Source organism: Lepidothrix coronata, unplaced genomic scaffold, assembly GCF_001604755.1.
Source record: "Lepidothrix coronata isolate B3197 unplaced genomic scaffold, Lepidothrix_coronata-1.0 Scaffold159, whole genome shotgun sequence".
NCBI lineage: Eukaryota > Metazoa > Chordata > Aves > Passeriformes > Pipridae > Lepidothrix > Lepidothrix coronata.
The window spans coordinates 465,390-480,543 of record NW_016690339.1 but is presented as its reverse complement, the minus strand read 5'-3'; the positions used below and the strand labels follow the sequence as shown (position 1 = coordinate 480,543).

Here is a 15,154-nt window from a genome sequence, read left to right as displayed (position 1 = left end):
GTGTCATTTTGTGAATCTCTGCTATGTCTTGAACATTTCATGACTTCCACTAGCTAAAGAGCTGCTGATTTTCCAGACTTATTATTTATAAAGCCCTATGAGATTGCAAATGACATTCACTGGCAATTAGAAGAAGGTTCGTGGATCAAAAATTATGAATAATGGAGAGAAATTAGACATTGTGTAAAGCTTTAAAAATAAAACCCACCAATATCAGTCTAGTCATTATGATTTATAGAAAAATTACTTAGATACTACAGAAAACCCAACTTACAATTAGAGATGTTTTCCTGGGGCAAATGAGCTCTATACCAGTAGACAAAATAATTGCATATGAAATATGCCACCCAAACAGCATTTTCAACATGGAAGAATAATTCAAGAACAAAAAATTTTCAAGAAAAACACTATCACCAGTGGTTCATTGTAATCAGTAAGTCAAGCATTCACCTAGTGAAATAAAGACAAAACAAAATAAAATAAAAATTTAGCCATATTAGTTGAAAATTAGCATGAAATATGACTTTGCAAATTGTAACCACTTGCAAATAGAAACCTGCACAGTTTTGGGCAGTTAAGATAAAGGGGAACTAACTTACATAAACAAATAAGATAGGGGACTGACAGGGAAAGCGGGAAAAGAAAGGCTTTTAGCACATAGCATTGCAAGAGAGATAGGAGAGGGGTGGGGAACACAACTGCTTGAAATGATAAAGCTTTATGTAACTACTCTATAATAATAAAAATAGGGATAGGTAACTGAATGTCTATTTAGATAAGGCAGACTTTGTACCAATTCTCAAAGAGTGTATATGATAGATAATTTTTGAAACTCATCCTTTCCAAATGTATGAAAAGCTGTTGTGTTTCTTTTCTCAGCAGAATGCATTGGGGGGTGAAACCCCTCTGCATCCCCTGGCCGTAATAAAAGTGTGCTTTACATATTACAGATTTCTTTGAATCACTAGCACCACTGATGCTGACAGTTAGTTTTTTGTCTTTTTTGCATCTAGTGCTTTTAGCAAGATTAATTTAATCCAAAAGTCTATCAACATAAATTTATTTATCCTCTTGGTTTATTTTGCAACTTACGTTCATGACCACAAGATCTTAATTCTTTCATTTTTAAAGCACTATAATAATGACTGTATGGCTTAAATAAGTACACGAATATACTAAATACATATGGAAATAAAAATTAAACATTAGCTTACACTCATTTTAAAGTAAGTGATAATAGGAATATATATCAGGATGTGATTGATCTTTAACTAGTTTTGCCACAGATTAGAGTAAAAATCAATATAGATTTACATGAACAAAGCAAGGTTTGTCTTGATTAAGGACCAGGAGTTGCTCTCCTTCATTATTCTTGGAAATAGCATGACTTAGGCTCATTACCAGACCCAGTAATGTAAAATTTTATTTTATTATTTAATCAATGGTGAAACAGAGGAGCAATCCTTTAACATGAAGAGATTTCTTATCTTTTGCTTATAAATTGTCTTTTCTTTTCTCCCTATTCCCCAAAAAATAATGTTCAGGTGAAAAATTAGTTTTCTATTCTGGAATAATTGAAATATCTTTTGAATTTTTCATCATTGTATCTAATTAAATTTAATTAAACATGTTTTTTAAATTCAGCATCAAAAATATTGAATAAAATATTTTGACTCTAAAAAAATCAAATTTTTCCTGTGGATTAATAGAACCCAATTTTTTATGTTGACTGTATTGTACCAAGCAAACTTTGTCCAGTGCGTATTGCCAGTTCATCATTTGCATCACTTTTTAGAATAGATAATTCTCATGTCTGTCATTCTTCTAGCAGCCCTCCTTCAGAATGCATCACCTCTTCAGTAAGGGTGTAGAAACACTTTCTGTACTTACATGCCTGCTTACAGCAGGCATACAACAGTGTTTGCAACCTGGACATCTCAAAATGTAACCTTTGAGTTTATATAGAGCTTCTTACAGATAATCACCTTTCATGATCAAAGTGTTGTCGTTTCCTTTATAATAAAGCAATTTATGCAATTCAAGAAACTGAAGTGAAAATGAGCTTCTTTTAAAAGAAACACATTGTTTTCAGGGCACAAAAAAAATAGAATTTGAAAGTCAGTCTTCTTTTTTTTGGTGCAATATCATTAATGCATCTTTTGCTAGCAACTGGAATTGTGAACTTAGACAAGAAATAAAAGAAGTTGAAAAAAATAGTTTCTTGATAAGTCATCCATCTCCAAATCTTAATGTTTCAAAGGCAGAAATAACTTTTCAAGGCACACTCTACCCTTCTTTTGCTGAGTGATTCTTATGCATATAGGCAGGATAAGTGATGTTTTATTAAGAGATAAGACTTTCATTCGAAAGAGAAATTAGAAGAATAGAAAACAGGTCTGACAACTACCCTGGTTACTTGACATTTTCCCATCCTATCACCTAGTAAAATTCCCAGTAAGATGCTATGTTGGTTTCTGGAAGTAGGATTTATATTACCATGAGAAGAGCTTAGGGCCAGTCCTGCAGCTTGGATCTGTAGGACTACATCTATAAATCTGCTTTAGTAAAATAGCAGCAAGGAGGAGGTGTTGTCAGACAGTGCTGCTGGCATGGTTTTGGTGCACACATGGTGACTTACCTTGTCCCAAGACAGCATCAAATGGAGCTGGCAATGGCAGCCTTTCTGTAGCTGGGCTACTGTGGAGGAAGGGAATTTAGCTGTCACATTCCAGTATCATCTGGCTGCATAGTAAACAACAGTCTCCAGTCTATACTATTTAGCGACATAACCATAACTTTCACCCCTGAAATGAGTCTGGAGTTTTAAACTGATAGGCTCTGCCCAGCTCCCATTGAGGCTTCTGAATCTTACTCAAAATAAACGAACTTTTCTTACACTTCACCATCCCTCAGACACAGCAAAGTGAATTTTGTTTTATTTTCACCTGAAGTGGTATACAGTTCTCAAAGGACAAAACAAAACCCACAAAGGAAAAACAAAAAAGCAATCCACTTTGGAAATGCTGTACTTGATTACCCTTACTGGACAAGTAGGAGCATAGATGCAAGGTGTGTTGCTTTCCCTTGAGAAGTTCCTACTGGAAGCTCTACCAACAGAAGTATTGTGAAACCAGCTCATATAACAGCTGATATTTCTAAGGGTCCAGGTTAAAGAGAGGGCTTAGCCTTGTCTCTTTTCTTAAAAAGAAAAAAAAGGAAAATAATGTTAGTTTTGTACTGACTTGCATCTGTCAGCAAAGGGTAATTTTTCCTTGTCAGCTAATTTAACTTTCTCTTTCAAAATCAAAACAGTAATGTAGCCATCTAATTTTTGGGTCTGTAAAGTTTGCATTTAGTATTTCATGGCTTTCTCTTCTCAGGCACGTTTCTTACATCAAAGAAGAAATGTATCCTGTATCTTGTGGTTATGTAAATGTGTGCCATTTCTTAGTCATATTTAGACTAGACACACAGTCACACATGTAAAAGTTAATTCTCCCAACATTGGTATAAACAAATGTAGGAAATGTATTTGGGTGATATTAGGAGGTATTCTTAACAGGATTATTCTCTTAAGAAGCTAATATATGTTACGTGAGACGGAAGGGGGTGTATGAAATGACTAATTTTCAGAGGTTGAAGGTTTAAAAATAAAATTACCTGACTATATTCAGCCTTCATGAATAAAGACAAATAACTGATAAAGTAGCAACGTTTCAGAAAAGTGACTCCATTAATTTCAAGATTTCAGTGAAGTGCAATGAATTAACTTTCTTCACAGTAAATAGAATTTTTAAGTTGTAATCTGACAAATGCACTTATAAAAGCTAGAGGAAGATTTAAATATCAAATAATGTGTATATTACGGTATCTTAAGTTGCATGAAAGCAATAACACAACCTTTACAGTTTTTTTAGGTAATGACAGTGTATTAGGGAAAAACTGCCATTTTCTTAATCACATCTTCACTTGCTGCAACAGTGTTAAGGAGCTTGTTTAATATTTACACAAAGCAGTTAAAATAAATCACAGCAGAAGAGATGACCATATGCTTGGCTGGACAGGGCTCGAATTTTGCATGAAGACATATCTTGCCCAGTTGATACACATAGTGGGAGTACAAGAGTTAAAACCAAAATTTTAAGCAAAAAGTCTTACATTAGATCAATCCCTCTGTTAAATAGTGGCTCTCTATTTCTTTTTTCAGTGAGTTTATGTCATAACATATCAGAATAGATGCAATCCAGCCTGCATACTGACTTAACTCACTGTGAAAACAACCGCAAAGTTGCACAGAAGTGTCATCAGGTCTTGCATGGTGCTAGGCATTTCCTACCAGATGGGAAATAACTAAGGATCTCATTCTAAAAAAGCTATTTTTCTTCTTCTTTTCGCCTTCTTTCTGTGAGTGTGGGTGTTGATTTGGACACACACAGGCAGGTTAAAGCGAGATGGCTTCATACTGTGCCTGTTTACTCACCAGCTCCTCTTGCAGTCATGCCACCTCTATGGCAACAAGTGAACCGTGTGTGTAGCTCCTAATTGTCAGCCCACACAATTAAATCAAAGCTTCTTATGGGCTGTATGAACATGCCATTCTGTAGGCTGAAGAGTTTCAGAGGCTGCTTTGTGTACAATGAAATGTTTCTGCTGAAAGATGACTTAGTCTAATAGCTTCTGGACTGATTGAAATCTCACATTATCTGAAGTCCTTTAGAAATAAGTTCTCCATCCTATCAATTTTGATACTCACAAGGGTAACATGAATGTTGGCTGCATTTTTTTAGCAGTTTGGTAGATCCGGTGATCTGACTGGAAGAAGTTGGGTATCACATGTAAAGTTTTCTGGTTTCATCTTTCACAATTTACAAGAGCAATATCCAAATATAGTTTGTGTTGGCACAGAAATACATTGCTTGAAAGCAAACCTGCTCCCACTGAGACTATTAAAACTTCTACGGTGTGGGGAATAACTCAGGAATGACATTTACTCCTTCCATTGTATGCTAAAGAAATTGCAATATGAGGGATAAAAACAATTTTCAAGAAGTCAAAGAAATGACTGTGGAATTGCTTAGGTGTTTTTGGCCAACATTGCAGATTCCCCATCTAGAAGAAAATGCTGATTTTTTAAAAAGCTAACAGTTAATTTAAGGAAATAAGATTACAGTTTTCACAGCACACTATTTCAGAATTATTTCTGTAAGGCTCCCTTAACAATTTATTTTTGCAAAAATTAATTTTGACATGAAAATAATATAAAGAAGATGCATCTCTCTGATATGTTTTGGGAGCTGTTTATGACGCTGTGTAGTGCAAAAATTGCTCATGAAGTGATTTGATATTATCCATCCCATATAACAGCAGCGCAAAAACACTTAGAAAGGTTAAACTACAAGTAAAGGTACAAATCAGATTTGGTGACAAATGTGAGTCTGTTCTCTTGTTTTGTCATCTGGTTTATTTTTATACTATTTATTGCTTGATCTATGTCTGCTGTTCCAAAATTATGTTATTTTAATTAAGCAGAACTGCTCAGCCTTTCTCACACACTTCAGACCTAAAAATGAGGATAGCATGATGACAGCAGAATGTTTTTTGAAAATACTCTCATGAATGGTTTTCCTTCAGTGAGATTTTTTTGATCATTACTGTATTATAGCACTAAGCATATGGAGAAATTTGCTCTTGTGAAGAAGACTTGAACAAATATATTCAGTGTTCAAGGCTGGTCAGGGTGTAGTGAATCATCTGACTGGAGAAAAGGTCCAACCAGGATGGGAATTATGCAAAGACGCATTTTTTTTTTTTTTTAGTCCAATTGCTCTCTAGTGAGAGCAGTCACACAACACATGAAATCTCTAGACTACTCCCTGTTTTCTCTCTGGAAATTCAGTTTCCGTATCTCATTTGGTCACTGAACTATTAGCTACCCTGATAATCAGGGTAGAGAAAGAGGTTCCTAGTCTCTTTTTTTTAACTGGATCCCATTTTGAACAGACTAACTCAACCTTGTTAAATGAAAGGAGAGAAAACAGACAACAACTAGGACATTGACCTGGAAAGTATGAGAGAGATTATTTTCAATGCCTGCCTCACAGGCCAAAGGAAAGATTTTAACTTCCTCTCCTTTTTAAGCTGCTCCAGCCATTAAAAGACTATGCGTTTGTCTTTGGCATGTATTGTGGGAAAAGTGCTATAGGCATCTAGGTCTGAGAGAAACTCAGGGTGATGAACCCAAACCTTCAAATGGAGGAGAAGAGGTCAGAAGGGAAAACTCTTCTTAATCTTTTCTGTGGTTCTTGAAGTTCCCTATCAACCCTGTCTATCCCATTTGTCCTTTTCCAGGCACTACGTGATAAGCCCTGACTAGAAAAAGACCAGGTTTTTCTGATGCTAGCAGAGATACCAGCAAACCGCTGTCTTGATGGCATCCGTATGTTGTTTAATTGAAACAGAGAATGTATGTGATTTTCCAGTACTATTTTCAGAAAAAGAGACAGAAGAAAATATTGCCATTTCTTATATTGCTTGTTTTGTGGATAGGCAAAGTTAGGGTTATTAGACATGCTCCTGCATCGTGCCATTTTTGTGCCACACTGAGTTAGTTTACAAAAGAATAAGGAGACTGCCAAGGAGGAACAGAGATATGTAAACAGAATTTTAGCTTTTGCAGTGCTCCCAAGGAAGACACAGAAAGAAGCCAAACAAATCATGGATGATAATGGATTTCTTGTAGCAACTTCCACTTGTCAAGAGCACTCCAAATCGAGCTCTTGACTGAGCAGAGCTGCTCCTTTTTGGACCACCTCCTGAACCCAGAAGCACCTATTCAGGAACACCCCAGCCATCCCTAGGGCAGATCAACACATACACATCCATATGGCACTGTGCAGCCAGAAAGATTTTAGTCAGAAAACTGTGTCCGTGCCAGCTGGCTCTTCTTGCCAGTGAAGATGATAGTCTGAGATGCAGAGTCAGTGCTACAACTTTGTGGTATTTGCCTGGTCTCTGCTAACACAGGACTTCTTGTCCTGCCCTGCAGCTTGGTGTGGGCACCCGCCAGAGGGGGGTGCTGGGAGCTAACCCCACCTGAAGAAACACAATGTCGGTTTTTGGTGTGGGAGATAAGCTCAACATACAGCATAGATTAAAGGCACAATGTCCAATGATATATGTTAGCCCAAGCATTACACTGATGTGCACCGAGTGGACAGAGAGAAGTATTTAAAAGATAGGCTTCACACTAATCCTGAGGCTTTTAAGACTTTATGAAATCAAATATGCTTTAAGCTTTACATCTTACTTTATTTCTCATCTTATGTTCTCACACAGTAGACTCAATTATGTCAATGGTATTTTCCAACCTAAGTGATTCTATGATTCTATGTTCCCTGATAATTAAATCTATATGTTAAATATCAAAATGCTGTGGAAAAGACGTTGTACTGAAAGACACTATACGAGTCTGTCAAGCTCACCAAACTTGCCAAGGCAGTTAAAACATCAGCAATGAGCACTTTAGGGAGAAGAAAATCAGAGGTCCTGAAGAGCTCACTAACCTACCAGAAAAAAAACTAATAATGTCTGTAAGTTAAACCGTAACCCAGCTAAAACTTGGGTACTGCCCCTTTAAATGATGAACTGGAATTTAGAAACCATATTTAGAGCAGGCAGTTCTCCCTCTCCTGCCATCTCCGGATCACATCCAGATGCCTTACTGTGATCTGCTCTATCTGAATACAATTATCAGTCTTGATACAGGGACTGGAAATATAAATCAAGTTTCTTGTATATGGGATATGTCATGGGGTGATAGGAAAAACACCAGCAGTCCTGAGCCACACAGCTGCAGACTCAGTGGCTGAGAGTGGCTGGAGTGAGGTGCAACCTTGTGAGAAAACTGTGAGAACCCAACTCCAGCCAGGTGTGATGATGGGCATGTTTATGTCATGGTGCACAACACAGAGATAGATACTTAAGCCAACTGTCAGCCTTGCCGAGAGAAAGCTGGCAGCTACCTCTGACTGCCTGGATCAGAGTGTCACAGTAATGCTGTTTCAGGGGACAAGGTAGTACTTTTGGGCTGTGCTGCACTCACTCGTACTTGGTGACTGGCTTCTTTATAAAGGTCTTCAAATGCTCAATATACTTTAAAAAAAAAAATGAGAAAACTCAGCTGGAATTTATATTGTTTATGATGTAAATAGAGACTGGAAAACCAATTCATGCAGCAATAAGTGAAAGTCCTCTGATTACTTTTCATATTGAGTTGGCAGACTAAATTTTACCCACAACTCCATATGCATTTTTAGAGGTCTGACAAGTAATGATGGGTAAGGGGAGAAAGAGACTGGATATTTTTGCTACTAGTGCAACTCAGAACCATTTCCTCTCTTCACAATGTGTTACAATCAATGGAAGTGCACAGAGTATGCATTTTAACTAGGAGTGGGATGTACTCTTGGCCCAGTAAATTAATACCTGTTTTTTTTTCAATGCAAACTGCAGTGTACGCCTAAGAGATTAATCAAAAAGATGAAGTAGTTTTAATATCCATTTAGGAAATGCTACATTAATCACATATTTTTATTTAAATTACAAAAAGAAATTGTCAGAGAGGCCTGACTTCAGGCATTTAGTTGGAATTCCATATATTTGTTGCTAACAGTCTAATAAAAGTATCAAAACTGGTTCTTTTATTTTGCTGTTGTCCCACACCAGTATATTTCTTCAAGGCATTACCTAGTTGATATACTTGAGACTTTATATTTAAGTCAATATTTTTGTTTCTATTTAACATTTGAAATCAAATATTCAGAGACTTGACCTATTCTTCTGGGCAAAATTACTGCTTCAGATGCCTCTGTTAAAATATTAATGAAAATATAACATTTTTTTATAACTATGACTTTAGTCTGCACTTTTGATTCTAATTAAAAACAGTAAATCTATCAGAAAAATCTAATTGTATACTTTCAGAATCGTCATAAAATGGGAACATTTCATACCTCAATATTGTTTTCCAGAAATTCAGCTTTAAAATAGGAATGAAAATTGTTTTAAATTACATTACCATGAAGAATTTATGTTAGTGTCCTGTTCATAAGAGTTAATAGTAGTTTCTCATATTAAATCAACACTGGGTTTTATTTGAATTTTTTTGCACTATCTGTCCATCCAAGAGTCCAATGAATTGAGGCAAAGTTGAAAAAGCAAAATGTACCCACAGTAGACCTACTCAGTGAGGTTTTAGATAATATTTTCAACAAAACTTAAAGCCAACCATTATTTTTAAACAGCTTCTCCTACAACATCTACAAGAGGAAGGGTCCTAAGAGGGATTAAACATGGTAGCTGCTTCTCCTGCTACCTTGTTTTGTATTCATATTGATTGTTGCTGTTATGTGTTTATTAACACCTTTACCTCCCAATTTTCTGTGACTCTGTCTGGGGAGATGTTTCACAGCCAGAGGGGTAGATGTGGAGTGATAATTTCCAGAAACTCGATATGAAGTCATAGAATCATGGAATTATTAAGCTTGAAAAAGAACTCCACTGTCTGGTCCTGCTGGCTGTACTATTTCTGATACAAGCCAGGATGCCATTGGCCTTCTTGGCCACCTGGGCACACTGCTGGCTCATGTTCAGCTGGCTGCTGACCAGCACCACCAGGTCCTTTTCCACTCAACAGCTTTCCTGATACCCTTCCCCAAGCCTATAGTGCTGCATGTGGTTGTTGTGGTTTAAGTGCAGGACCCAGCACTTCATCTTATTGAACCTCATACAGTTGGCCTAGGCTCATCAATCCAGCCTGTCCAAAGCCCTCTGCAGAGCCTTCCTATCCTCCAGCAGACCAACACTCCCGCCCAATGTGGTGTCATCCATGAAATTACTAAGGATACACTCAATCCCCTCATTCAGATCACTGATAAAAATATTAAACAGGACTGGTCCAAATACTGAGCCTTGGGGAATCCCACAAGTGACCGGCCACCAGCTGGATGTAGTACCATTCACCACTACATGATGCTGATTTGTGGTTCATAGCTTAAGGAACCAAATATTGTGAAATTTGCTGTGAAAATCTCTCCAGAAAAAGGGGAACAAGCATTTAAGATATATATTTGGTAAGGTGGAGATTACTGTCAGTCACCCTCATACATACCCAAAGCTTTTCCTACTAGCTATTTGCAGAAACAACATCCACAGTTGTGATATTTTTATGGGCAGGAGATGATCGCTCAAAGGCTGGGAACAGGATTTATCTCTGATTATGTAGGGCTGGTATTCAACTCATGAGATTAAGGCATGGACCCTTCTGCCATCGGGTGTGGAAGCAGACACCAGGGCTCACCACCTCCCAGGAATTGCCTCTCAAGGAAAGTTTTGAACATTACATAAAGATTTCAGGTTTTCTCTTGCCTACATTTTCTCTTGGGTTCTCTGAATCATAAAATCATAGGAAAAAAATCAGGTTGTAAGGGAGCACTGAAGGCCTCGAAGCCAGGCTACCTTTTCAGCTGTGTCAGGTTGCTTAAGGCTGTGTCTGGCCAGCTTTTGAGCATCTCTTAGGATGGGGCTTCCACAACCACTCTGGGCAACTGATTTCGGTGTTTGAGCATCTTCATTGTGAATATATTTTTCAATACATGCAATTGAAATTTCTCTTGTTATAACTTGTGTCCATTGGCTCTTTATTAGAGAAAAGCGAGGAAAATATTATGGGTCTACATTTTCTATAGCTACCTTTTTGGTAGCCGAAGGCAGCAGTTAAGTGTCCCTGAAGCCACCTCTCCTCCAGGCTGAACCAGCCCAGATCCCTCATCCTCTCCTTACAGGTCAGGTGCTCCAGCCCCAACAAGTGTGAGGTCCTTCTGTCAAACTTGCTCCATATTTTTGTTGTTTCTTGCGCTTTATGGCCCACAAATAAACCCAGTAGGACAGATGCAAACCCATAACTGCTAAATAGAGATGAAGAGTCAATCCCTTGATGCCCTGGTTGCATTCTTGTTAATGCCTTATGAGGCTGACCTTCTTCCCCACAAGGGCACACTGTTGACTTAAGACTCCATTTGTTGCCCATCAGGACAACAATTCACAGGTCCTTTTTTGCAAAGTGATTTCTAGCCAGTCAATGCAGAGTCTGTGCTGTCGCGTAGGCTTATTCCATTCAGGGGTTTTATGTTTGTCATTTGCTGATCTTCATGAGGTTCCTGCCAGTCCATTCTTCCAGCCTGTTGATGTCTCTTCACATAACAGCTTTGCCCTTTGGTGTATCAACTGCTATCCCCATTTCATGCCATTCATGATCTTGTTGATTGTGCATTCCACCTCATTGTCCTGGTGAAAACACTGAATAGTACCGGCCTCAGTATCAGCCACTGAGGAACACCAGCCACTTGGTAGACTTCAAGTGAGTTATTGCTACTTTTGAGGCACATTCACTTATTGTAGCCTCCCCATCAGTCTATACCTCCTGAGTTTGGCTACAAGGAATTTTGCATTCTTCCACATAAGGAAGTCTGGCTTCAAAAGAAAGAATGAAAATTGCATCTTTCCTCCTTTAATTTCTCCTGTTTCTTTCTGTCTTTAGTGCAGATCTCTTACTGTGGGTGATGTAGCCTCCAGGGTTTATATAAAGGGTGACTGGCGACATAGATTTTTGCTATAATTTTTGAATGAAAGAGGCTGTAATTCTGTGCTGTTGCTGTGAATCCAGGGAGGTCTAAGTATGCTTATGGTAGTAAAGACATCTGCTCGCTGTGCTATTTTTGAGCTGCATTGAGGCTTTCCCACTCATTGAACACAGCTTTGATGCTCAGACGTTTTCTCTCTCTGATAATTTATGTCTGTGCATGTATTCCTACTGTGCCTAAAAACATACTGGGCAGCATATACTGTTGTCTCCAGCATGTTGTCGGTTTTCCATCAACCCTCTTCTTTCCCTTTTATAAGAGAGAGATGTGGGAATGTATCCTGAAAATGTGGACTTTGTGCTACAATGCAAGTGGAGATCTCTGATCTCCAGCACAGGACTACCACAACTGGTAGTTTGGGATTTGACCACGCAGATTGGCTGTCTACCTGGAAGCCACTGTATGTTTATTTCCCCCCAAATCTGGGTTTTATTTCCAAAGGAGGAAGAGGGAGTGAGATGGGAGGGAAAGAGTGTGATACACACCCACACCAACAAGCCAACATGCACACCAAAATCAGCTGCTACAGGTACAGTTAGTATTGGACAAGGGGATGTTCTGCAGATCACATCATGTTTTGTTTTCCTGAGTTTTAGCATGGGACTTGACATATGATATATGACCCATATGCTGGAGATTGCCACTCTAGCAATTAATCCAGCAATTCTGTGGTTATAAACTAGTTATTAAACTTGTTCACAGCTGCTAGAGAGAGATCAAGTTTTGTATCTTTGTTTTCTACTATATTCTTCCACATTTTTTCAAAACAGAATAATCCAATGGTCTAATTAGGCCATGTAAAGTTGAATTTTCAGAGGCATTTAGGACCCACTGCCCAGGATGTTCTAGGGCACTGACTTGACCTATAAGGATGAAGAAAGGGATTTGAAGCAGGATTTTCCATTTTGATGCTCATCCACTGTGATCTCAGGGAGGTGTAGGGACATAAAGTTTTCCCTTGAGGTACGGTTAAGCTAAAAGATCAAGCCCTATTGGTAGGGCAGATATACCCCAAACTGGTTTCAGTATTCTATCCTTCCAGGTTTTCGTGGTCTGCATGTACACACTGGGAGGAACTAAAGCTGATTGAAAATTCAGTAGCAGAAATTGACAAGCTGAAGACATTTTACCTCGTAGGGAGGAAGAGGAGGACCTGATGCAGTAATTTGGGTCCCAAATCCTCTGTAGGTTGTTAAACCTCCAGAAAGCCTCTCTCCCTATCATTGTTTGACGTGGAGGAGCCAACAAGACTGAAGACTGTGTTTCTTCTACTGCTGAGAATACACATATAACATACTTTGGAAATCCCCAGCATGCTGCTGCATTTGCTAAATGTAGATTGCAATAATTTCAATAATTAAACTACAGAATTATTAAATGACTTGATTAATAACTTCAGCATGAGTAATTTTAATGTTTTAGGATAAAAAAACCTCTTACAAAATATGTGAAATAGCAAGACTTGTGCTCAGAAGTACAAGTTGTACAAGAGGGCTGAGTGTAGAACAGTTTGAAAAGGAAAAAGCTAGACTTTGTTTTTATCCTAATTTACTTTCAAAGTCTGGGCTTTTGGACACATTATACTGTGGTCAGCCTGTTTTATTTTTATTGGGTTTGTTGCTGTTTTCATGATGTCAGTTTTTCTGCTGGTGCCTTTCTTTTTTTTTTAATATTTTCTATATAACTCTTGAAGAAGATTTAGAAAAAAACTACATGCCAAAAATGTAATCATGAGGCTGCCAGTCAGGTTATTCAGACTAAACATTCCTCCCTGTGTGTTTATTTTTCTAAACTAGGTTTAATGTTGGCTTTTGCAGCACAGTCTACCAATCAAATAAAAAGTCACAGTATCTTTTTGGTGTAATCACACAGGCTTAGTCTCATCTTCCATTTTTTCTTTGACATAAAGACCCCTTTGGAGGAACCTATTCTATAAAGCTATTCGTTGCTTCGCTTTTCTTTTATATATGTTCACAGATAAAAGAGCATTATGAGGAAAAATCACTGTAGCTCTAACCTTGTTTTGTTTTGTGTCATGAACAAGACTGTATCATGACATCCAAAGAAGCACAGAAGAATATAAAAGATTCATATTTGTCATGTTTTCACAAGGTGGATTTAACTGAGGAAAAGTGATATTTAAGCCAGAAGGCAAATATGTGTGTTGCATATGCTATTGGAAACTCAGCTGGTGAGGGGAGTGTGTGACTGTCATGGTTTGAGAGCCTCAAAATCCAGTTCCCTAGTCTAAGCCCCCTCCCACATCTCAATCCAGTGTGAGATGGGTTTTCCAGACAACCACACGAGACTCAAAATGGGGGAAAGGGAATATATTACAATGACTGTACAAATAAATACTAACATACATTATATACAATCTTAATTATCTCTACCATGACATAAGTATTTACAATGGATCAAACCTCGTCTCCCCTCCAAATAAAAGTCCAGGAGGGAAGAAGGAAAGATCCCTTCTTCAGAGCAGCAATGTCTCTAAGGCAGCAGGTTTATCTGTTTCGCTCTTCTTCTCATGCAGCAGCTGGATCTCTGCCAGCACACACGAGGGGTATCCAAGTCCCTCGGCCACCCGTCTTCAAACGAGGGTCTTCCTCCGTGGGCTGTGTAGCAGGGACAAAGCTCGCTTCACCACGGTCATATCACGAAGTGCAGGGGCATCTTCGTGAAAGTCCCTTCCTCAGGGGGTTCACCCCTGAGTCAGAACATCTTGGGCAGCTTTCAGTTGAAAGCCTTTGCCTCAAGAGTTCTACCAGAGCTCCTGTGCTCTGTCTCAGGTTGCTAGGCTTGGTAGCAGCAGCGAGGGGGGCCGAGGTCACCCCCTCCGCATTCCATCTGGCCATCCCAGTCCAGCTTCAGGATGCCTGAGCTTCTCAGCTCCTCTCTCTCCAGTGCTGCAGCACTCTACAACTCCTCTCAAGCCGGAGTCCACCTCCCTCCTTTCTCGGAGGTCTCAGAGGGGTATGGGGTTTTTATTTCAGTTCTTACCCCAACTTCCTCTCTCTTTGCTGCTCTCTCTCTCAGCTCTCTCAGACAACTCGGTGTCTTCCTTGGCTGCATACTGTTGCTTTCTTATCTTTTGGCTCTTAGCCACAGTCTCTGGACGCTGCTTCTGCCGCTGCTCACTCACAGTGGAGAAAACTTTTTTAGCTTTGAGCCACAGGTACTTAGCCCAGCATTACGCTGTTCCAAGTCCCTGCAGCCCCCCCCAGCCAGGGGCTGGGGGGCCCCAGAGGCCCCAAGGGGCTCCGAGCCCCTTCCTCATGGTGTCAGAACATGGCTACCCCTTCTACCACCAAACTACAACTAAGCTTCTCTTCCGTTCTGGTTGTGATATGTTTATATTTTGCAGAAGTGCTCATTGGATAAAACCTCAAAACTTCAAGGGTCACCACCCCCTGGGGTTTTATCATTTTATAACTTCAGGGGGAAAAACTGTT

At 38.9% G+C, this 15,154-nt stretch overlaps 1 long non-coding RNA gene across 1 annotated transcript; it reads right to left on the bottom strand.

Moving 5' to 3' along the window:
* Positions 1–418: 418 nt before the first annotated feature.
* On the bottom strand, positions 419–9,481 carry LOC108504334. The gene is made up of 3 exons (XR_001877074.1): positions 9,428–9,481; positions 2,639–2,697; positions 419–450 (listed from the first exon to the last, which is right to left on the bottom strand). It is a non-coding gene; the product is annotated as an uncharacterized LOC108504334 (long non-coding RNA).
* Positions 9,482–15,154: the final 5,673 nt, after the last annotated feature.